The 23,771-nt window shown below is 31.0% G+C and overlaps 1 protein-coding gene across 2 annotated transcripts in view; it reads right to left on the bottom strand.

Moving 5' to 3' along the window:
- The window catches only part of LOC142322962 (uncharacterized), a 1,168,170-nt gene that overhangs the window by 775,966 nt on the left and 368,433 nt on the right, over nt 1–23,771 (bottom strand). For both annotated transcript variants that reach the window (XM_075362062.1, XM_075362063.1), the window contains one exon: nt 5,869–5,969. The gene's annotated coding sequence lies outside the window, so the exon portion shown is untranslated. The remainder of the gene's footprint in view (nt 1–5,868; nt 5,970–23,771) is intronic.

The raw sequence follows: 23,771 nt of genomic DNA on the forward strand, positions 1-23,771 counted from the left end.
AGCACTAAGGATGAAGCGAGAGGCAACGTATGGAACCACTGGTAGGAGAGATGGGACTCATCCTATATCAGTATATATATGGACTCAAGGCTGATTCCAGATGTCCGGGCGTGTGTAGTGAAGAGGAATGGAGAGATAGATTACTAGATGTCCCAATGGGACATGGGTCGTTTGGGAATTTCCTCCATGCCATATAGAAGAGACCTTCCCCCCGGAATGCATCTACTGCGGTCAGGTAGACACAGCTGACCACACTTTTTTAGAGTGACCGTGGTGGATGGCGTTTAGACCGGAAGGAATGACTTTCGAGACCCCGCAGGAAGTCATGCAGACTATGCTGCATAACCGGAACCAGTGGAGATGGTGTGGAACATGGTCTCGGACGGTCCTGTAGCTAAAGGCCAAGGAAGGATGAGAGGGCTATTGAAAGAACAGCCTACACATGAAGGTAGTTGGGGCCCTTGGGTCGCTACTACCGATAATATGTGTGACTGGAGCCGTTCTCTCAGTTAGATGTCAGAAGATTCTGCTACAAAGAATGGTGTTGACGTCGTTTTCCGCGATGAGTCCGTCTGCCCAGCAACGCCAATGGATTCAGAGAGGCCACCAGCATTGTCTTTCCATTAGTGGCGTCTCAGGTTGTGCCACGTACCCCCATGGATGAAGGCAATAGGGAAGAAATAGAGCCACGAAGATGTTATGGAGGTTCCGGCAGTTGCAGTTTGGCCGGAACGCACAGGAAGGGCGGGATAGGGACAGACTGCACATGGACGTAACCCTCGGATCTTTGAAACCCTGGGATCGTTGCTGCTGATGATGTGTGTGGGACTCCTGAAACCGTCCTGTATAACCCGTAGAAATACAGCATGTCTCAAGTAATGCCATCACGGCGAGTATTAGGGCATGTTATCATAGCAGGAGATTGTTTAGTGAATCCCCGCCTTCTGCGGGAAACCTCACACACCCAGTGGTGCGGGCTGCTGGGCGCCTGTGTGTAGATTTTTCCTCCTGCGTAAAAAAAAAGTAGACTTGGCAAAAAAAGATAAAATTTTTAAGTAATTGTTACCAGATGGTTTACATTATTTTGTACCAGTTTTATAAAGCAAAATAAGATAGCCAGCCTGAGTAATAATTAGTATCCGTGTCAACAATACAAAGAAAAGTAAGAGGTATGAAGTTTCTAGTTGTTTTCTTCATTGAGTTGAGTTTAATGTCGCTCAGCCGCTGAAATTCAGTGATATTCTGTCTAAAAATGATACCTTCACTTTAGACTGTATTTCAAAAAATAGTTTTTTAACAGTCTTTATAACAACAATATTCTGTTATCGATTGTGCAACTGATGCTTTGCATGAGTTAGTCATAAGAAAGATATTCCAAGCAACAAATAAATGTCCTGTTTTCTGTGAAAAACAATGCGTTATACTCGTATATATTGCCTACAATAATGATCCGCTATTTTAATGGTGGAAAAGTTGATTTTCATAACATGCTGATTATCAGATTATAAGAGCCAGATGTTCCTTAGAAGAGCAGTGTTTGAAAAATTTAAATTACAGACATTATTAACCGACTCAAATATATGGTAAATTAAGAAATTTTTATTGATTATAGAATACTTTTATTTAAAACTAATATACTCTTTCTTTAAAAACTTTATTGTTATGATACTACAGTCGTTCAAAACGTGTTAGTAGATAATGTTTAATTACCCACTAAAGAAGAGGTTTTTTTTAATATTAATTTATATAATTTAATAAAAGCCAAGTAAAGTTGTAGACATTCATTTAAAAAGTTTTCATAGTTTTAAATATAACAATTTATTTAATTTAATTGAAAATACACACTTTTTTATCAGAAAAGAGATGAAACCCCAATCCAAGATTACAACCAAAAAAAATTAGGCAAAGGTTTTTTATACATCGTTTGGAAATTAACTTTTCTTTTTATAATTTAAGTTTTTACATATCGCAAGTAAGGGTGTAGATAATATAAAATAAACACTTTTAGAATAAAAGAAGAACAATCTCTTTAGCCGTGTTGATGAAATACTATACAAGCTGTAATTTCTTTTGAAATTATAGCTACTTAATCGTAATAATAGCAATCGGTAAACGTTTCTTTAATTAGTTCTACGTTTAATAAACTATGAAGTTACATACACACGGATTGCTGATATTAATATACTCATATATAAATGTAATGAAAATGAAACGGAACATTTTTTATACTCTTGAAAATTTTAATTTACAGAGATTTCAATTTACTAAATAGACTGCAAATTCAGTACACTATTTCAGTACTGAATTTCTAATATAAACTACACAGAGATTAAAAAGAGTTGAATAGGTATACTTGCGTTATTATTAACTACATAATAAATTATAGCATTTATATGTACCCACACACATTCCACCTAAAGTACGTTTGAAGCGGTAGAATTTAATACTCCTGTATTTAAATAGGTTTAACATGAATGTTTCTATGGTGTTTTATTAAGCAAGACATACAATTTTATTTTTTTTAAAACGAGGCTTGATAAAAGGACACCATTGCGATGTACGCACTGTTATAGTATTTAACGACAGTCTTCCATTATTCACCGTAACATGGACGGCATAATACGTGCGACTTCTTGAATTTTAATTTTAGTTCTGCTAACGTTTGTGGTCGCTAACATACATACTTGCTCATGAGCAAACCCTCCAAAAAATGTCACATGTAGACAAATTCACAGATGTAACCGTCCAAATAATTTTCCCATTTTTTTATGTGATATGGTTTGAAAAGAGTTAAAGTAGTAATATACACGAGCGGTATGACTTGTAGCACCGTCTTGATAGACCCACGTACTTTGTAGAAATAGAATTAATGTTTACTTCAGTAATCTTGTGACCAAGCTTGTGTAATGGTTCTAGTGTTTTCTCAATCGTATTGAAAAAAAAATTGGTCCAGTAATACCAAACGAAGAAAGTGCATACCACATTGTGACTTTCAAACCACGCAACGGTTTCTAATGTAACTGAAGTGGGTTTTCAGCGTTCCAATATAGACTATTCTGCTTTTTAACGCAACCAATTGGTTTAACCTAATTAGGTTAAAATGTACTTCATGTGACGTAAATATGTGGAAAATTAATTTTTAATCATCATAAAAACGCTGCGACATTTTTTGATAAATATTCACGCAAGCAACCAAATCAGCATCTTTATTTTCTGAGCAGTTTGAATTTTACAGAGGTAAATCCTTATATAAGATTCGCGATTTGCTGATATTCAATGGTAATACATGTTAAACTGCAAAATGTTTTAGAGTTCTCATGTTTGGAGAATATATTGGAGTTTGAATTCCAATTTTAAAATCCGTGGTAAATTTCGAAAATTTTCGAATGTATTTCTGTTTAAAGTAACAAATCTTTGTTGCCACAAATGCAATACTTTCCTATAATTCGTGTTTTTGTGTTTTATTAGCAGCTATAATCTCTTGTAAACTAATACTTTTATTTCTTTTTAATTAAGTGATGGGAATTACAAAAATTGTTTCATCTTCAGTACTTTCATTTACATAACAGCATTTACTATTAAAACAAGCTGTAGTATATTTTCTTTTAAATTTTATAATTTCAAGTAATTATCAAGTATTAGTACGCTACCTAGTAGCATCAAGTACTGCTACCTAGCGGCACGATTCGTAAACTCACATTCTTGATGAAAATGTGATATATTCGAGTCCCGCGGTTCATCAAATGAAAGAAAAAATCGTTGTCTAAAAAAAAAACGAGGTATTTTTTGAAAGTATTCATTATTACAAATCTAACTGATCTGAAATATAATGTTTACAGGCTTATTTTTTTTCTCCATTTTCATCTCACTTTTAAGTTAGGTTATGTTTAGAACTGTAAACATAGTTCGTTGACTTCGCTGTCCAGTTCAGCGGACTCTTACCGGGGAAGTTCTAACAAACCTCTTGATCTTTAATGAGTAATGGGTTTATTAGGACTTCTGGATGCAGTTTCTTTCTACTGTTTCTTTGAAACCGAATCTGTTATCAAATCACAGAGTCTTTTCTTGAATAAGAAACAAAGTAAAAAAAGAAACATATCCAAAACAAGAGTACAGAAACTGATGCACTAATTTAAATTTTTGGTCTAACAATTTTTCGGGCAGAGATTTCAGTTCTACCAACATAATTTCTCAAAATGTCTCTAATGGCTTTATCTGAGCTACTGAAACCGCTTTTATGATAATCTTGAAAATTGGAATATTTATATTCATAAATAATTTGAACGTAACTTAATTAACCTATTTATTACTGAACCGTGCCCTCCTACCAAACTTTAATGAGCCTTGTATTTAAATTACAAATTGAAAAGAAGGTTTATGTGTATAATAGTGACGTTGCAACACAGTTTGTAATAAATGTGGTGATCACATTACCACATTACATAATGATGTTCTTTATTATCTCTTTAAATATGTCGACAGCCTGTCCGGATGATTCTCCACTGGATTAATTCGCATAAATATGAGATTTAGTTACGCGTGGTTAGTTCACAGTCACGTCTGTTCCGTAATTTAGCGAAATCCTGCCAAGATTCCAAAGTTTTTTTGGAATTAAATTGATTTAATTTTTCTGATATACTCTCTGTCTGTAGGGGAAGACACCCGCCTTATGATGATCCCGGTCGCCACACCACCCCTTCGTTCCTAGCGAACACCTCAGTTAACCGGGGCTAGATACCAAATAGCCTATCTTAGCAAGATAAGCTTCCAGGCGGGGATCTAGCCACCCGGGTTGCTATTGTATACATCTATAACAGAATCAATCCCATTCAGCTACCCTCCGCAGGGCTAAAAAACTAAGGAAGCCAGCAAGTATGTTACATTCCCTTTCGGTTTTCCAATTAACTTAAAACAAGAATTGATCCTTGCAAGCTCTCTAACTACTTTGTTATCTTCAGCTTCTTACCTGGGGTACACATATCAGACATGGCGCACATCATCAATGATCCTATACTCGTTACACAAGCATGAATTAAATAAAACCTGGCCAACCTATCCGAAAAGCACCATGTCCAAAAGGTAACTGAAATATGCCCTAAATTTTCATACTTGTAAGTTAAATTACTTCTAACAAATAAAAAAAAAAAAATTACTACCACAAATACTCGATGCTAAAGCCGCTAAGTAAAACTGAATTTATATAAATTAACTGGATGACACTAGTACAACGTCTTCCTGTATTAAATAGAAAAATATATTTTACACGTAGTTTCTTTCAGTAATTTTCTAATACTTCTACTAAAATTAACATTTTAAACAATAATCATTAGTCTTGTTTTATAATACAGGCACTTACTAATCTTTTTTTAAGATCCTTCAATTATAACATATACCGTGTACAGTTATTATTGTAAAATAATAGCAAGTTATAAACTACTTATCGTCAATTAAATAAAATAAATAATATCACTGTAGCATATGAATCGAATTTATATGAGATATAAAGACGTTTTTATTAAAATAATATTGATTGTCTATGTTGTATAATAATCATATAATCGTATGCATGCAATAAAAGCGACTGTACCATTCATTTATTTCATCTTTTATATCTTTCTCTTGTACAACACGAGTAAAACTAGTGCTGCATCTACGTATGGTAAAACGCTTCGCTTTTCCAGGTTCTAAATAGAGAATTTTATAACCAAATTTTATTATTTTAGGGCACACGGACTTAAAACATCGAAAAACGTATAGTCCTCTGACATGGTTATTTTTCTTTCAAGTAAAAATACATTTCCTCTATCTACAATTTGATTTTAAAATAATACTTTTCAAAGAATTAAATAAATAATTTAGAAAACATACTTATCATCATTTTACGTTAAACGTTTCTTCAAATGATCCTCATTTATTTATATTCTATCCATCAATATGAGTAATAATGGAAGTTAAATTATGACACCGACCTGAAACATAATAAAAAAATACCATTGTAAAATTAAACGTAGTTTTAACACAGTTCTTTAATAAAATAATCCAAACGAAAAATTATTATCATATCTAAATTAAACCCTTTAAATAACTTTTTATAGAGTAATGCAGTTAATAAGCTAAGAAAACTTTTAAAGGCTTGAAGATAGTAAACATCTACCATAAATACCTTTACAATGGTATTGTAAAGGCATCAATAGATGACAGCAAACAATGACGTCAAACTGCACGTGTATTTTTTATAGAAGTTTCAACGGTTATTGGAAAAAAAAATTTAATAGCATTATATACCATTATGTGGATAAAGGTAGAATAAATATTAAAATAAATATTTTTGGGTCTTTTCTCTTGGAGCCTAATCACAGAAATATATTGTCGTTAATTACACTACAATAATCAGAATACCGAGTGCTAAAATTATAGATTGAAATGAAAGTTTTCGTATATAATGTTGATGATGCAGCGCAATTCTTTCTCATTGTTGTAGCCAGAAGGCGACGATGTTCATCATTATCTAGTCAAACATTTTGACATTCGGGTTGCGTCTCCGCCAGATAGATTCTGAAAAATATGAATCTTGTAAAACGTAGTTTTACGTCCACGTCTATTTCATAATTTATCGAAAGTCTGCAAAAATTCCACAGTTTGCGTTAAGAGGTCGACGAAGTAAAGGTGTGAATGACAATGTAATGTAGAAATCGCATACCGGGTAAATTACGATTGTCACCTCATCGTACACTCTCCATAAATCAAATACAATTATACTGCCAAGTCTAACGAACGCTGGTATTGCGTTTAGTAACTTGATAAAAAGGTCAGGTACGGCGTAAATAAATAAATTACTTCTTTGACTACATACTCCCCAAAATATCCGTTGCTGTGAACAGTCCCTGCCTGCGTTGTTTTTTCATCTTGAGAAAAGCTATTTGTTAATTTTAACGAGTTGAACGATGCCGTCTATCATTAATTGATTACTAAATATGCCTTTCGCAAAAAGTTCAAGAAAATAATTTTTCCAGTCAGTAATCGCATCGGAAGACACTTCCGATTGCTCGGAGCATACTTTCGTAAATGCATATTCCTTTGACCAACTGTAAATAAAGAAAGTTATACTATCTGCTGCTTTCTAACCGTGTGTTTTTCCGCAGGTTAATTTATCTGCTGCACTACCTCGATTTACACAACGATCGGTTTGTTACGCCAACGGCTTTACATGACCGATGATAGTTGGTCATGTATTGATCATTTTCTTGCAATATACTATTTTCCTGTGAATATTATAATCGTGTCTCTTTCTGTCTGAACCACGGACAAGTTCCGACAATATTATTGTAATTCACTTTGTCATACAATCCAACCAAGGACTAAAAGCAAAATGAAAACAGATGCTTGCAGTGAAATTTAAAAGCAAAAGACTGACCGCCCCTTCATAATATCGACGAAGTAAGAATGAAAAGAAAAATATGATTGTAAATACATTAAAATTTATCAACAAATTCAATATTATCTTATCAATAAATTTCACTAGCGATCAAATAATATTAAAAAATACATTAATAATATTACTAACTAATATCGATAAATTTTAGTTGCGGAGTTTTCTAAGAGAAAAGATCCCTGAATTGTATATCCACTGCGTAAAATTGTTTAAACAGAATGTCAGATTTCAAGGAAAGAATAATATACATATATTTCATCATAGTCGTAAAGAAATTACAGGTATAGAAATATTTTCCAATCGTATACAAGCATATTTTTTTAGTATAAAAATAGTCTGCATTCATTAAAAAATGAAAAAAGCTATTTATATGACAAACAGGCAATTCTCTGTTATACCTTGGATTATGGCTATAACGCGTATTTCATCGTGTCTTTATTCAGGCGCTGTATAACCGGGGAGTACTGTATATAAATTCTTGCTGCTTCATCTGTAAGACCATCACGAACAGAGGGGACAAAATATATCATTCTATTATAAAATCAACTGAAAATGGGATCTTGTAAATAGTATGAGTTTTCTTTTTATATTTTATACCGCTTCACGAATAAGTATACATAAAATTCAATAAGATATTAAAATTGTCTCTAAGTGAAATGTAATAAAATTTTTGTTTCTACTTTAAATTAAAAATTTTCTTTTACTCTTGTTTCGATTTTTGTTTTTTAACAAAAAAAAAAATGATTTAAAATGTTATTATACTTATAACTGTTCATATGTAAGTAATTTTTTTATTTTAAATAAGTCAAATTCCTGAATAATGCTTAATAAATATTAAAAAAATAATAACATTTTATTACTTCAATATATCGTTTTTAAAACATACTGTTTATAAAAGAATAATTACAAAATGTGGTATAATTCGCAACATATAATAAGCAGACATTCTACAGAATGTTCAAAAAGTGACGCAACCTTATGGGAAAATGAGTAAGTTACAATAGTTGTAGAAAGTGACCTCCATTATGCGATTCACGTAATTGAAGTCGACATTGCATGCCCTTAAACAAATGTTGTAATGTTTGTTCAATTTCGTTCTCCGATTCGGGAATGGTGTAAGGATAAATTTTGTGGGTGGCATCCTTAAGGTGTCCCCACAAAAAAAATGCCACAAAAAAAGGAGGGAAGAAATCAGGAGGAGAGAGATCAAGAGACATAGCCCCTTCGAAATCATTTGCACATGAAAACACTGATCCAAGAAAGTCATAATGTTGTTGGCTGTATGAGCCGTAGCATTGTCCCGCTGAAACCACGCGTACTCTAGCCGGTCTGAAGGTATAGTGTTTACAAACCAACCGGGTTGATCTAGTAGTGAACTCGTTATCGCAAATCAGCTGATTTCGAAGTCGAGAGTTCTAAGGTTCAAATCCTAGAAAAGGCAATTACTTTTGTACGGATTTGAATACTAGATCGTGGACACCGGTGTTCCTTGGTGGTTGGGTACCAATTAACCACACATCTCAGAAATGGTTGACCTGAGACTGTACAAGACTACACTTCATTTACATTCATACATTTCATCCTCTGAAGTAATACCTTACGGTGGTTCCGGAGGCTAACCAGAAAAAGAGAGAGGTATAGTGTTCATAAATTGTTGCACCATCTGTAAGTAGTGCTCACTATTCACTGTGCCATAAAAGAATATCACGAAAATTCGCCTACTTGACATTGCGCACTCGAACACCTACGTTTTGAGTAGTAGAGGATACTCGTGCAGCTGATATGGATTCTCCGTACACGAAATGCGTGAATTTTGTGCATTCACGTATCCATCAAGTTGGAATCATGCATCATCAGACCAAAACCAATCATCGAGTTCTTCCCCACCTGACGTTTCAGATGATATGAACCACCGACACAAAGCTACACGTTCTCTAGTGTCTGCAGGTAACAATTCGTATCCGTAATTCTGTACGGATGCATATTTAAACATTTGCGCAATGCCGTTTGGGCACTCCCAATGGATTGACCAGACTGGCTAGATAGGCGATGCACAGATTTCTTGGGACTAACAGAATACGTAGCTTGCAAGTAGATCAACCTTTCTGGTGTTAGCACTTTCGGTCGACACTTTTGGCTGCATCTGACGCGTTCCCTGTCTCTTGGAATTTGCCATACAGCCGCTCGAAGAAGGACATGTTTGGTGCATCCACACCATAATTTTCTGTGAAGGCATTCTGGATTTGGGCATAACTGGCACATCTGACGTATTCGAAGACAATGAATATTTTTGGCTGCATTGTACAACCCTTTTTTCGGCAATTAAATCAGCAACAAAAAAATGAAACATTCTTCATTAAGGTTGCATCACTTTTGAACACTGTACAACTTAATTTAAAACTCGTCAGCTGGAAAGTTGGAGTATTAAGATAAATCATACTATCGATGAAACAAGATTACTAAAAGTAATCTTGTAGAATAACAGAGAGGTAAAATATTACTAAATACAAAAAATATATATTCCTGCTAATACTATCATGCTACTACTACTCATACTATCATGTTCAATCTTCGTAGAAAGAAAGTGCAATTTAAAAAACAAACAAAGAAAATTAGTCAATCAAATAAGAGAGAATAGAATAAATTTCAAAAAGTAATAAAATATGTGGTAAAGGTAAATTTATTTAATTCATATTTAACGTAATTCATTAATACTATAGTTTAACCTGGAACTAAGTACATAAAATTTAAGAGATTACATTTACTTTTACTTTTCATTTACCACCTACATTTGCTTTATAATCATTCAAAGATAATACCTTCAATAAATTCAAGTTCATCAACCTTAACTTAAAACAACAGGAACTTAGGCAGAAAGTAATATGCATCAACATCAATATTGAAACTAAAAATATGAAATATTGCTACCCCACCATACATAACTTTTTAATCATTTTCAATTGAACTCCTAGTAAATAATTGAACTCCTGAACTATTTCCCATCTATAATGTCAGGTATTTCTGCAGTAGGCTGGCAGTTTATCCCAATCCTTTCCGTTCAAAAAGTTTATTAATAAATCGTGTGACAGCTCGATTGACCCTAGCCAGTGACTCCTCCATTCGGCGAGGACAGGGCGTCGAACAAAAAAATGAAAAATATCCTGTTGCTCTTCTGTATTAAATAAAGAACAACGCACATTTACATCCCTGACCCGCGGCTTACAATTTAGATCGTTTAGTCCACATTTTGGTTTCATAATCCATTTACTTGATGAGAATTTATTTATCTGCGTAAGTAAACTATTTCCACCTCCCGGATTCAAATTCAGCAATTTATAATGAGTACGATACACTGAAGTCCCCGTTTTCAAGATCAGTTTCCTTTAAACCGCCCTTGTCTCCATCGAGCCTCTCCGAATTTCTACGTGATATAATGCTAAATTTGCATGGAAATCAAAATTTAAAGCTAACTCCGATCATTGTTTAAAGTAGAAGCTATTGCTCTCTGTCATTTTTAATACAATAGATTTTGGTAAATTATTCTTCCTCATTTTCAACACTTTCAGTAAATAATCAAAATGAAGTTTCAACATATATTCAAGCAAAAAAGACTCTCGAATTTTCAAAAGGAGCATATAATAAGGGGTATTTTTAGGAAATACAAATACTCTATAAAATAGCGCTGAAACTTCCCTAGACTATTAAATCGCTTAAAAACCCAAATCTGCGCAGCATAAACAGTCTGACAGCGAGCCTTAAGTAGCAGTTTTTAGCCGCCAGATTTTTATTTTTGTTTTGTAACGCACTATATCATCGTAAATTTAGTCCTAATTTAGCATTTCGCAGTTTTACTCTTAAATGTAGCTATACATTCATTGTGAGTGTTAAAATTACACCTAAATATTTATACGTACTTATTGATGCATTCTACCTCTCTATCCTTGAAAAACCACTTTTCATATTATTCCCTTTTCTCCCTTTTTTTGAAAAACCGTTATCTTTTTACTTTTTCAGGCTAACCCTTAAATTCAACCGTTCACAATAATTCACCAAGTTATTATTCTTGTATTGAAGCTCTAAATGCTAGTAGAACTATGTTAATGGAGTATTTATCCTTTTTACTCCCACCAGTAAGCCTCCCTCAATAACTAGTGTAAATCAATTAGAAAAAAAAAAAATAATGATGGACTGATTAACCACCCCTACCTCAGTTCTACTGTAGTGTTAAATTTCTTCTTCATCCCATCTTTACACCAAACACCCAAACACTAGCAGTTGTATCGTCATTCAAACTTTGTAAAATATTTATTATTTTAGTTTACAAACCTAAACACTTTAATTTAAAAAACGAGCTTTCCTAACGACGGAAACAAATTTTGTGGAAAAATCTACATTTTCATCTCTAGAAATTTCTGTTTTGAATGAGAATATCAATTCGAGCAGTGGGAAAATCCTATTTCACTTGGGCTTGGGTTTCTTCCACAAGTCCTTTAATTTGGTTCGAAAGATCCATATTTAACAAAGCCTTCAGTTAACACACAGTCCTCTGAACCGGTCATTAACCTCTTAAAATTCCACCAAAAAGTTTTACATCCTTCACCGAAAGAAAACCGTAGGCCGACGTACACCTTTACATTACCGGACACCATGATCATTTCCTTCCGCAAAACCAGCAGTTTACTTCGCTTTTTTCTAATTTATTTTGTGTAATCACGATGTACTACAAATTTAATGTTCCTCAGTTCGTACTTTTTAAAAATAATGTCCTTTAAAAATATTCGTCCTTAGGTAAGAGCGCGTTTATCGTAGTATCTGAAGTTTCCGAAGGATATGTTATTTTTAATTCAGTATAACCCCAGTACCCAACAAATTAGCTCAATTTTTTTTTACTTTCAATGCTCAGTTACCATTTTTAACAATAAATCCTTTAAAAATAACAATAGTCCTTTAAAAATAATATTGTTCTTTCTTGACCTTCCTAGTCCAAGTCGTTTGCCACACTTACTGCTTACGCTTACGCGCCTCAATTTATAAACTTCCTCTTTATGAGCTTGATATTCTTCTTCAAGATTTCGGATATTCACCGATCATCTTCGGAGTTCTTGCACATTGGTAGCCAACTTCTCATTCAGAACGATCCTGAACGATACCAACACTTGTTCTAATGACATATTTCCTACTTTTGTTCATCTATTACAACCACGTGATATCTTTTCACCACCTTATAGACTATTCCTGCAGAACTTCTTTGACGTATTTTTTTAAGCGTATTAACAAAACTTACGTAGCACAATGCAAGAAAAAAAAGGAAAGATAAGAAAAAACACTGAATCAATCAGATTTTGTCCATTAAGCAGGTAAATAAAGTGTATTAAAAGAACACGATAAAAGAAGTTATTAATTTTGAAGATTTAAATAAAAATAATATAATGATCAGTTAAGGAGTCTAGATTAATAGTAACTTGTACAAACGTGCCGTACCTTCACGACAGCCACAAGAAACCCGTACGTCCGTTTACCTAGATAGCTCAACCCAACTTCTGATAAATAGTGAAATATAAATGTAATTTATATTATAAAAAGCAATTAAAAATAAACCACAGTAAACGGTCATTCAGATAAAATTTGAAAACAAGATGTAGCGAAATTTTTATCGTTAAAAACCATTTCTAAAATAATTTTAAAAACATTTCGTGGGAGAAAAATAACGTTACTTCAAAAAAGTGAAGGAGAAGGAACAGCGAAAACATAGATGTAATTGCACTGCCCTTCATATAAAAACAAGCTATAACATATTTAAAAAAAAAAACAGCTTCAACGTTACCAGGCTATGTCTATAAAACCGATCTCAATTATCGGAAACAATAAAGATACTTTTTGAAAGAGCGGATATTTATAAATTCAGTAGTAAACAATAATTTCAATCTAGGATACGTAGAGAAAACTAAAAGAAAGTTTGAAACCAGCGTAAAAAAGGGTTTGGCTAACTTTAAATCCAAAAGACTTGAAAAATCTACTGTGGGCCATATGTGTCTGGAAACTAGTTGTAAAGTTGGTAGTAATTTTTTTTTAAATATTCGTAATTAAGAATAATTATATAGTTCGGAAACTTAATTTATCAATAGTCTGTCTCATATGGTACTTTATTGTTGAACAACGACAGAGAACTAATATCCAATATAGTTAATTTTTTTCAAAAAATCTTTTTGCGAAAGTTTTCAATTACAATAACATTAAAGTGAATTATAATAACGTTAGACCCCCAACCTTAAAAAATCTGTTCATGGAAGGGATATATCTTTTTTGACTTAATATTTATTCTGTCTTTATCTTTCCTGAAATAAGTTTTATCTAGCCAGCCAATAAAAGAGAAATGCATTAAGTCGTGATGAGCACTTTGAATTGAAGGATTAAATGGTTTACATATTTTAAAATTAAATTTACTTTTCTATTGTAATTGCCTAAAACGACAGTAGTTCCCTGACAATAGATGAATAGTTCTTGATAATAATACGACGAATAGTTCCCTAATAAGTTATCATTAAACTGAACAAAATAGTAAGATTGCAGGTCGACGAAAACAGAAAATGAGAGATAATTGATATCGGCACAAAATGATATCTAACCGTAGTTTATTATCATTATAGTGACAATGATGAAATTTAAATTTAAAAAATCTAAACTCCAAAACTTAAGTAAAGTGATCATATTTTTAAATTTGTGGACGTATTTCCCGGCTAATATAAAGACTAATTTTGCAGAAAAAAAATATAGGAGAAACAAAAATTAAAGCTGAAAACTATGTATTATTACAAAAGCTTAAAACTTTGGAATATATCACTAATATTTAAAATAATATTTTAAATGTATTTCTGTTTTTCCAGAAGTTTTTGGTAAAAATAAGAAAAAAAATGAAGTGCTTTTCTGTACCTTTCGGAGAAAAGAAATTTCACTAAAAATATGTAAAATTCACAGAAATTTTTTAACATTTTTGATGTATCATGCAAATTTTAAAATACTACAATCTTTATTATTTTAAATTAATTATTGTAGTAATTCAAGGTTTCGCAAATCTCTATGTGTCGTAAACAATAAGAAATATATTTTTTAATCGAATAATAGTTAAGAGAATCGATATTTTTATTTATTTGAGCAAGTAAAACGGGTGACGGCCTATTCAAAATTGCAGTTAATGTAAAACAGCATCATGAATTAAAATAACATAACTTAGAAAATTTAAATAAAACAATATTAGGAAATCATATACAATCAAAATAAAAAAATTAATAATTATTTTTTAAGAAAAATTTAAAAAAAAGTTTAACTGGATAATGCAAAAGTTCTAGTAGCCGCCGCTATTCTACAACGCAAAATGATAATACTCTTTCTGTTCCGGGTGATTAGATTTTTTAGGTTCGGTAGACGAATTTTTTACAACACACTATACGATATTTTCTTGCAACTAACACAAACATAAATCTGGAACAACAAAATTCAGTAATTACCCATTTTTTATATTAATTTAAAATAGCCAGACACGTTAGTGTAATTTGTCTTTGAGTAAGTGGAATAGCTTCGACTGAAATAACTATTAAATCTTATTTGTACCAGAATACTTACAGTGCTTTAATAATTAACTTTTATTATGCGACTATTAAACGTTAATGTAATCAGTTTAAACCGCTGCAATGCAGTATATATAAAAGTAAATTCATTAAATTTTCTTCAATAGATTTCAAATTACTATATATATATATATATATATATATATATATACACATATATTTATATATCCATAATACAATAAATCTTGTATGAATTGTCTGGAAACTTTAAAATTATAATAAAATATTAAGTCAGACCACAGTGACTGTAAAGGGAATATGCATGCATAGCTTTAAGTGAATTCGAGAGAAATTAGATAGAGATATAGTGTATACCAGATAGAAGGAACAGAAAGAGGGAGAAAAAGAAAGAGTAATATCCCGATTCACAGGCAGTTATTTTCGTGGCGGATAATTTGGCAAAATTCCACCTTTAACGTTCTAACTGCAAGTAAAATTTACAATTTATTAAGGAAACCTAATTAAAGAAACCGACCGTCCGATATCTAACTCCCAAAAGAAACTAACAGTATTTAAGTGTATTATCTTATACAGCCGACCTTTCTAAACAAATTGTAATTCACGTCAAATTAAACTCGTTTTAAGTATTATTATTATTTTAAGTATTATAAAGAAATATACCTTTAAATATAAGAAAAAAAATATATAATACTATTAAAAAACGTACTAAAAAGGTTAATAACTCTTACGTATAGACTCTAAATTCGAACTTGTAAGCGATTAACAAGAAAATTATAATTAGTTTTACTTTGAGATTATAACGTTGAGATTATGATGGATTAACGACCTTAATGAAAGGGATGGCAGTCGATGGATCGATCGAAAACATTTTAAAAATCTCACTTGATATGCTCGTAAATTATACGAGTACCGTAATTTATTATCCGCAAAACCTCATATGTTAGCCTCTAATGTATAAATGAAAAGATTATAAATCGCTAAACCAGCGACTAGTTAAATAAGTAAAACTTAATTTAATCTTTGAATGATTTTCACTTTTAAAATTTTTTTTCAAGCGAAATAATTTTGTGACGCTTATACAGTGTCTGTAAACTCTCCATTACCGATATTAAAGAGAGAGGGAGTGTACAATATTGTATTAGATTAATACGAAAATAATTTTATATCTAAAGACCGATAAAGAAAAGTATGTTGTAAAATAAAAATTGTTTTACATCAAGCACGTTTACGTTAACGTACATCGTAACTAGATCTTCAATCGTGTAAAAAATATGATTAAAAGATATGATATGATTAATCGTATGTAAATATGATTTAAATAATATGTGTAAATATAATGAATGTACAAATCCATCCTCTCATTACCAAAATGCTAGATTACCCCTTATCCAAGAAACAGTATATTCTTTCTAATTTATTTAATATCTTGTATGCGAAGAATTTTTTCTAGATTTATTAAGCAAGTTAAAAAATAATAGCTTAAAAGTTTACTTCCCTACCTTCAATTAAACGTTTCTAACTACAGTCTCTTTCTTTCTCAACCCATCGGATTGGTCTAGTGGTTAACGCGTCTTCCCAAATCAGCTGATTTGGAAGTCGAGAGTTCCAGCGTTCAAGTCCTAGTAAAGCCAGTTATTTTTACACGGATTTGAATACTAGATCGTGGATACCGGTGTTCTTTGTTGGTTGGGTTTCAATTAACCACACATCTCAGGAATGGTCGAACTGAGAATGTACTAGACTACACTTCCTTTACACTCATACATATCATCCTCATTCATCCTCTGAAGAATTATCGAAACGGTAGTTACCGGATGCTAAACAGGAAAAATAAAGTCTCTTTCTTTCTCAAAAATGTTCACTTCCTTCGTCACTCACTAGCTCTCGCTTTTTCTTTCTTAATATCTCCGAAGGATTATACAAATTATTTTTAAATATTAATGAATTAATTACGCAATACTTAAAATACAACTGCAAAAAAGATCAAAATATTCAGTAAAAGAATTTGGGTCCAATTCGACTCCCTAATCGAATGAACTTTTAACTTTAAAATTTTGCTAAAACAAAAATCAAAACATTCGGGTCCCTTTTGACCTCTTGCTGGACAATAACATGCTGTTATATATAACATCAAAACTTCTAAAGTATCAGAAACTACACCGCACAAAATTAAACGTTTTTTTGGCCAACAGAATAAAATATGTTATCCTAATAAAAGTTTTCGCGGTAAATTCAAATATGAAAGTAAATTTTCTTTATCATCCACCGTTTTTTTTTTGTGATTTATAGGTTAATACAATTATGCAATGTTAACTTGGACAGCCAAATCAAAAGTGGCGATTACCGTGATAGCATGAATACTAAAAATTAATTTAAATCGGCTGAAGAATAATTGGTAACCTTCCTATATCCTAAATAACCTTCCTCCTGAGTTTGTAGTAGTTATTGACAATCCTCCGTATCATAACACCCTTTCTGAAAAAGTTCCAGTGTTATCGAGCAAGAAACAAGATATGACTGTTTGGCTATAGAAACATCATATTCCACTTTCGTCTCAAACGGTTAAACCACAATGAACTAATTAAGTTGAACAAAAGTAACAGAAAACGATACCGATTTGACGAATTGTTGGAAAGAAACGGGCATCAAATTCTGCGGCTTCCACCTTACCATCCAATCGAGATGTAATTTAAATCCAATCGAGATCGTGTAGTCAGAGGTAAAACGATATGTTGCGAGCCACGACATAACGTTTAAGATGTCAGTAGTGCAGAAACTACGTGAAGATAAAATGAATTCGATGAACGATGAACACTGGAAACCTTACTGTGAAAAGATTAAGAAAATCGAAGGTGAATTTATATTGGAATCAAGAATCGTTAGTAGATTCTCTGGCAGAATCTTTCATTATTTCTTTATGTAGTGACAGTGGTAATAGGAACAATTATACTGAAGAAAGTGATGACAATGGGGAGTGCGTTCTAGCTGAGAAGTTAAACAGATAATTCATTTTCCAGTAAGTAATGAAAGTTACAGTAATAACCATCTATCGCAATATTTACCGCGTAATTAGTAATAGATAATATTTTTTCATCCGTTATTACATTTTAAAATGAACAGTATGTAATTAGCCGACTGTACTTCATTTCAAAATTGTTGCATTCATTTCTTAAAAATAGAACAATTATTTGGTAAAGGAGGGTTACTAAGAGCAAGGATCATATTTTTCGTTGAGTAGTAATCGTCGCCATTCCAAGCCGCCTTTACTTGGCGGGGACTGAACTCCTACTTCTGTTAGAAATCGTTTAAAATCTTCTTTTATATATATAAAACATATATTCCTCAAAAAAAACAGGTAGAATTCCTCAAAACCAATATTTCAAAAATGTTATCACATAAAATCTGTCGTAATGGAAAAATTTTGATTGAATTTTTTAATTCAGAATAAAAAGTTACATTAGGGCACAATAAAACTTTCATGTGCTAAACACTGTGTTTATATGTGTTATAAAAAATTCAAGCAATTTTTAAAATGCTTTAGGTTCTCATGGAAACCTCTTTTTTAATAAGTTCCTATGTCACCTATATTAAAATAGATAGAATTTAATTTTCAATCATATTTTCAGTACTAGTCCCATTCAGCCCCTTGTTTATTGGGGGCTTTAAAGTATTTTCTTCAATAAGTCGGCCCGATTTGGTGCAATGTTATTCAGCAAGACTAATAAAGTGTAGAAATTATTCAAGAAAGATTATAGTTTACTGAAAAATAAAATATATACATATAGATATACTTGTGTGTGTGTTCGAGTATATACGGGTATATACAAACACACACAAGTATATAGGCACTTGTTCGATGGGTCAAAAATCACACCAATGCAAATATTTATATATATATGGATTTTCAAGATATGAGGCAAATATTTTTTACATAATGTTGAATATCTCCTCACACCTATATCCCACTGACTTAAACCTTTGAAATTTTAAATAACTTAACAAATACATAATATCGTATTACTAGTTATATTTTTTACGTTTGTAATAAAAAAAGTAAAAAAAATGGAGTAAACCACTCTACTCTCTGTTTAATTTTGTTCAAATTTCAATACCTCCATAGTAACGTTCTAAAAAGCTGTAGAAACAGAAAATTGCCAGGGCCTGGCGAAACGAATATAGAGCTGATTAGGTATGCAATACTGAGATTCCAGATCAGATTACTTTATATAATAATTGCTTAAAGTTGGGAAGTGTGCCGGACTCTTGTATGGAATCTCTGATAATACCTGTTTTTAGGATAGGCAACAGGCAGTATTGTAAAAAATATTTTTTTGGGTATATGCCTGTTGAATACCGAATAAAAAATTTATACTAAAATAATAATGAATAGATTAAAGGGTATTTTGGAACTGAATTTAGGAAAGGAACTGCAACATGGATTTCGCAGAGGACGATCTTGTACAGACTGTTTGCATTAGAATAAATGATAGATAACCACTGTGAATTTAATTTTCCAAAATTTGTTGCTTTCACAGACTGCAAGAAAGCTTTTGACAAGGTGTCTGGTTTGATGTTGTGAGAAGTTTTATAAAATGAAAGGTGTCCCGGAGCATTTGATTAGGACAATACAAAGCCTCTATAATAATACCTGTTTTGATGATAAGTTGAGAAGATTGCGTTAAATAAATCAAGGAGTCAGACAGGGGTATCCGTTATTTAATTTATACATTGAAGATGCTGTTGAAAATTAGCAAAACCTTTTGAAAAAAACTTTAAGATTAATGGTTTAACTCTGGATACGATATCGTTTGCGGATGACCAGGTGGTTCGAACCAATTCGGAGGCAAATTTGAAATTGACAGGATTTAGTTTACATTCCATACTAGTCCGATACAATTTGGAGATATCTACTAAGAAGACAAAGGTGTGTGGGTTCGTTGGTGAGGAACCCGTGAGTACAAAGATAGTGATAAATAATGAGATATTAGAACTAACAATTGCATTTGATTATCTGGGTTGTCATCTGTCTTTTTTTGAAATAGGAAGACGTCGATAATAAGATGCATAGATTTCAGAAGCTGGTAGGTACCATGCAAAGGGCTCTTGTCGGCAAAATAAGGATGGAGAAGGTTACTAAATTTTACAAAACTATGGCTGTACCGGCATTGCTATACGGTTCTGCAAATTAGACTCTTACTACAGTCAAAGTCAAAGAATTGAATCCACGGAAATGGGATTTTTGCACAGTGATGAGTTTTCATTGAAGGATCATATCAGTAGCGGTGCGATACGTCAGAAACTAGGATTCACCAGTATTAGAAGTACGACTGTCAAACGAAGGCAGCAGTACACGAGTCATACAGACAGGATAGATGGAAATAGGATTCCAAGAATTATGCGTGATTATAGAGTGGTTGGTATGAGAAAAAAGGATGTCCTAGGAAGAAATGGAGGGAGTAGTTGTGATACAGAGCGATTGAGTTTACGGCAATGGAACAGGTTTTATGGCCTACCCGTAACATTCATGATGAGATGATGATTTCAATACCGTCTAGAAATATTTTGAGCTACTATCAAGGAATTTATGTCGAGTCAGTCCGGTAGTATTAATCAAAATATAGGTCAAAACAAGTACATACATATATTTATTCAAATAATTTCGAAAATTATATTTGTATTTTTTGGACTAAGAGATTGAATCATCGATATATGGAAATACGGAAAAAACCTCGATCACAGTATAGTGGCCGTTCTCCAACCTTTCGCTTTATGGTTATGCTTTTGCAGCAACAATAGAGATGTAGTTGGGAAAGTAAAATTTGTATCTAAAATAAAAAAAAAATAAAACAAAAGATAAATATTTCAGACTATAATATTAAAATTTAAATTATAAACGATATTCTCTTGCAGTTTCCATTTCTTATTTTAATTTATTATTCTTTACTTTGACAGGCTGGTATGAACACATCAAAAGCATTCAAGATTAAAGTCCGAGATGTTGAAATAACTTTAATATAACAAGGATGATACAGTTTAAAAAAGGCAGCTGGATCGTTAAACTAAAAAAGCTGAGTTACAGCTATTCTTCAATAAATAAATAATAAGAAATATTTTACATTAACAAATTTCATATTTTCATATTATTTTTATTTAATATTTATTTAAAACATAAATACGATTGGACTTTAATTGAAATCATTCGTTATATTAATAAATAGTGATTCTCTAGTATAATTATTAACTGAAATAAAGTGATCACTGAAATAAAAAAAAAAAAAAAAACAGGCTAGATCATTAAGATTGAAAAATATAAAAGAGAATTACGTCTTTATTTAATAAAATGAGAATCTTTTTCTTTAAAAACACAAGACTAACGAATATAATTTAAAACGTTTTATGAAAAGAAATAAAATTAATAATAATTTTGAGATTTCTAAATCTAAAAATACGTTATTAATTATGTGATAAAGAAAGATGATCAAAGTCTGTGTTACTAATTAAAAAGTAAATATGTGAAAACAACACGTAAATAGAATAAATTAAAAAAAAAAATAGTTTTAATAATATTTATTTTATCTGTGTTACTAATTAAAAAGTAAATATGTGAAAACAACACGTAAATAGAATAAATTTAAAAAAAAATTAAGTTTTAATAATATTTATTTTATCTATTTTTCTTTTTTATTATGTTAAATATAAATTCTTTAAATCTTCATATAAGCAAATCACGAAAAACAAGATATAAATATTAAAAAGTAAAACACAGGACTGCCAAAAAAAAAAAAAACATTGCTGACAAATATTGCTCTTTAATGTAGGACAATTACTAATATAGGATAATTAAAAAGCGTTCGGGTGACAATTTTGTAAAGAACATAATATTTTTTTCAAATTTTTTAAATTTATTTAAACATTATATATTTATTTATAATGCCTATGACCCTCCTGGTATTGTAAGGATTCAACACGGGGGTCATACATCTAAATAGGTTCAGCAGTTGAGCTGCTGCGGTAGACAGTCATATATACATAATTCTAAATACATTACACTTCTTTTTTGGCAGTCGTGTAAAAAAATTTTCAGTAAATGCTAACAGACAACCAAAGCCTAATCAAAACACTGAAATTTGATGGAAATGGTGACGTCCAAACAGACACTACAGAAAGTTTCTTTCATAAAACACCAGGATAATCAAAGCGGAATGTTTCATAAAATATTTAAAATGGAAAGAACACGTCACATTTGCATGTAATAAAATCAAATTCCTTTAAGTTGAGGAAAATTTTATAAAGCTGAAGAAAATTTGTCAATATAAATCGTCCAAAAATCGTTTATATGGTTTTAATTCAATCTATTCTATAATATTGTATCGTAATTTTAGCTGTTCATTTGAAAACAACTCGGATATATTATTTGTTAAGCTAAAAAAATAATAAAAATAGCCATGAATGTACCCAGATAATATTCGGGTTTACAATTTTTTTACATTTTTGATGTGTTAACGATAAGACAACTGTATATTAAAAACTATTATGTTGTATTAAAAAGATTTTTTTAAATCTATATAGTTCAAAATGAAATGTGTAGATTTAGAAAAACAACATAGTCCGACATTCTATGTTAAATCACTGTAACAAAACATTACTCCGAAGACAAATACACTATACTTGAATAATTAATGTTATTAATACCAATATTTTAAGTGTACGGTTAAAGATATGTACGTATAAAAACAAGGAAAGTAGTTTGATTGTGAAAAAGTTCCCGATTTTGTTCCGAAAATATATATTAAATTAAACCATATTAAACTTCTTTGTCTATTTTAATTAATACCGTATTTCTCAGTTCTTGTAAAAAAAAAAATCATATATTTTATTATAACGTATTTCAATTTTTTCATTAAATACTGATTGTTCGATTATAAAAGATAAAACTTATTTAGGATCTTATATTCTCTTTTTGAAAGTGTAAGTAAATGTGAGATTTTTACACAGTACGAGTATATTTATTTTTTACATTTTTATTGGAATTGTTTATTTCATTTTTTGTATTTTACACTGAAATATAATTTCTTAAATCTATCGAACCTGAATTATGTAAATAATTATTCAGAAAATTTAAAACCATAGATCTTTAACTATATGTAGAATTATAGATTGATAATTTATAAACTAACAAAAAATTATACTTTTTAACTCTGATTTTATAATTAGAAAGACATATACACATTTTTTATTAAAATGTTAGCTTCCAGTATAAAATTTCAGTAATTTTTTTATATTTGAACCAAAATCAGTAGAAAGATTTTAGTACAAGAAAGAGCAATAAGGAAAAAAGATCATTTAGTAGAGATTTCGCTACTACCATTAGTGTACAAGATTTCTTTTGCCGATGATGGCATAAATTTAGTTAATTTCTGTATATTACTGTTTATATCAGATAATGAATGATCCTGTTTTTAAATATTTTAACATGATACTGTTTTTTTAAAATAGGAATGATCCTATTTTTAAAAGTAAACAGTAATATAGTGAACTATATTACTGTTTACTTTTAACAAGGAAGTTAAATAAACAAGTAAAATAAGAGGATATGTAAATACAGAATATCAGTTACGTTCTAGAAGATTTATTTAGCCACAAATAAATAAAAACTAAGATGAAAGTTATTATAATAAATAATAAAAAGGATTATAATTTATATTTACGGCAGACATAGAAGAACTATAGAAGAACTTAATCGTACAAAACAC

Source organism: Lycorma delicatula, chromosome 4 (assembly GCF_047948215.1).
Source record: "Lycorma delicatula isolate Av1 chromosome 4, ASM4794821v1, whole genome shotgun sequence".
Taxonomy (NCBI): Eukaryota; Metazoa; Arthropoda; class Insecta; order Hemiptera; family Fulgoridae; genus Lycorma; species Lycorma delicatula.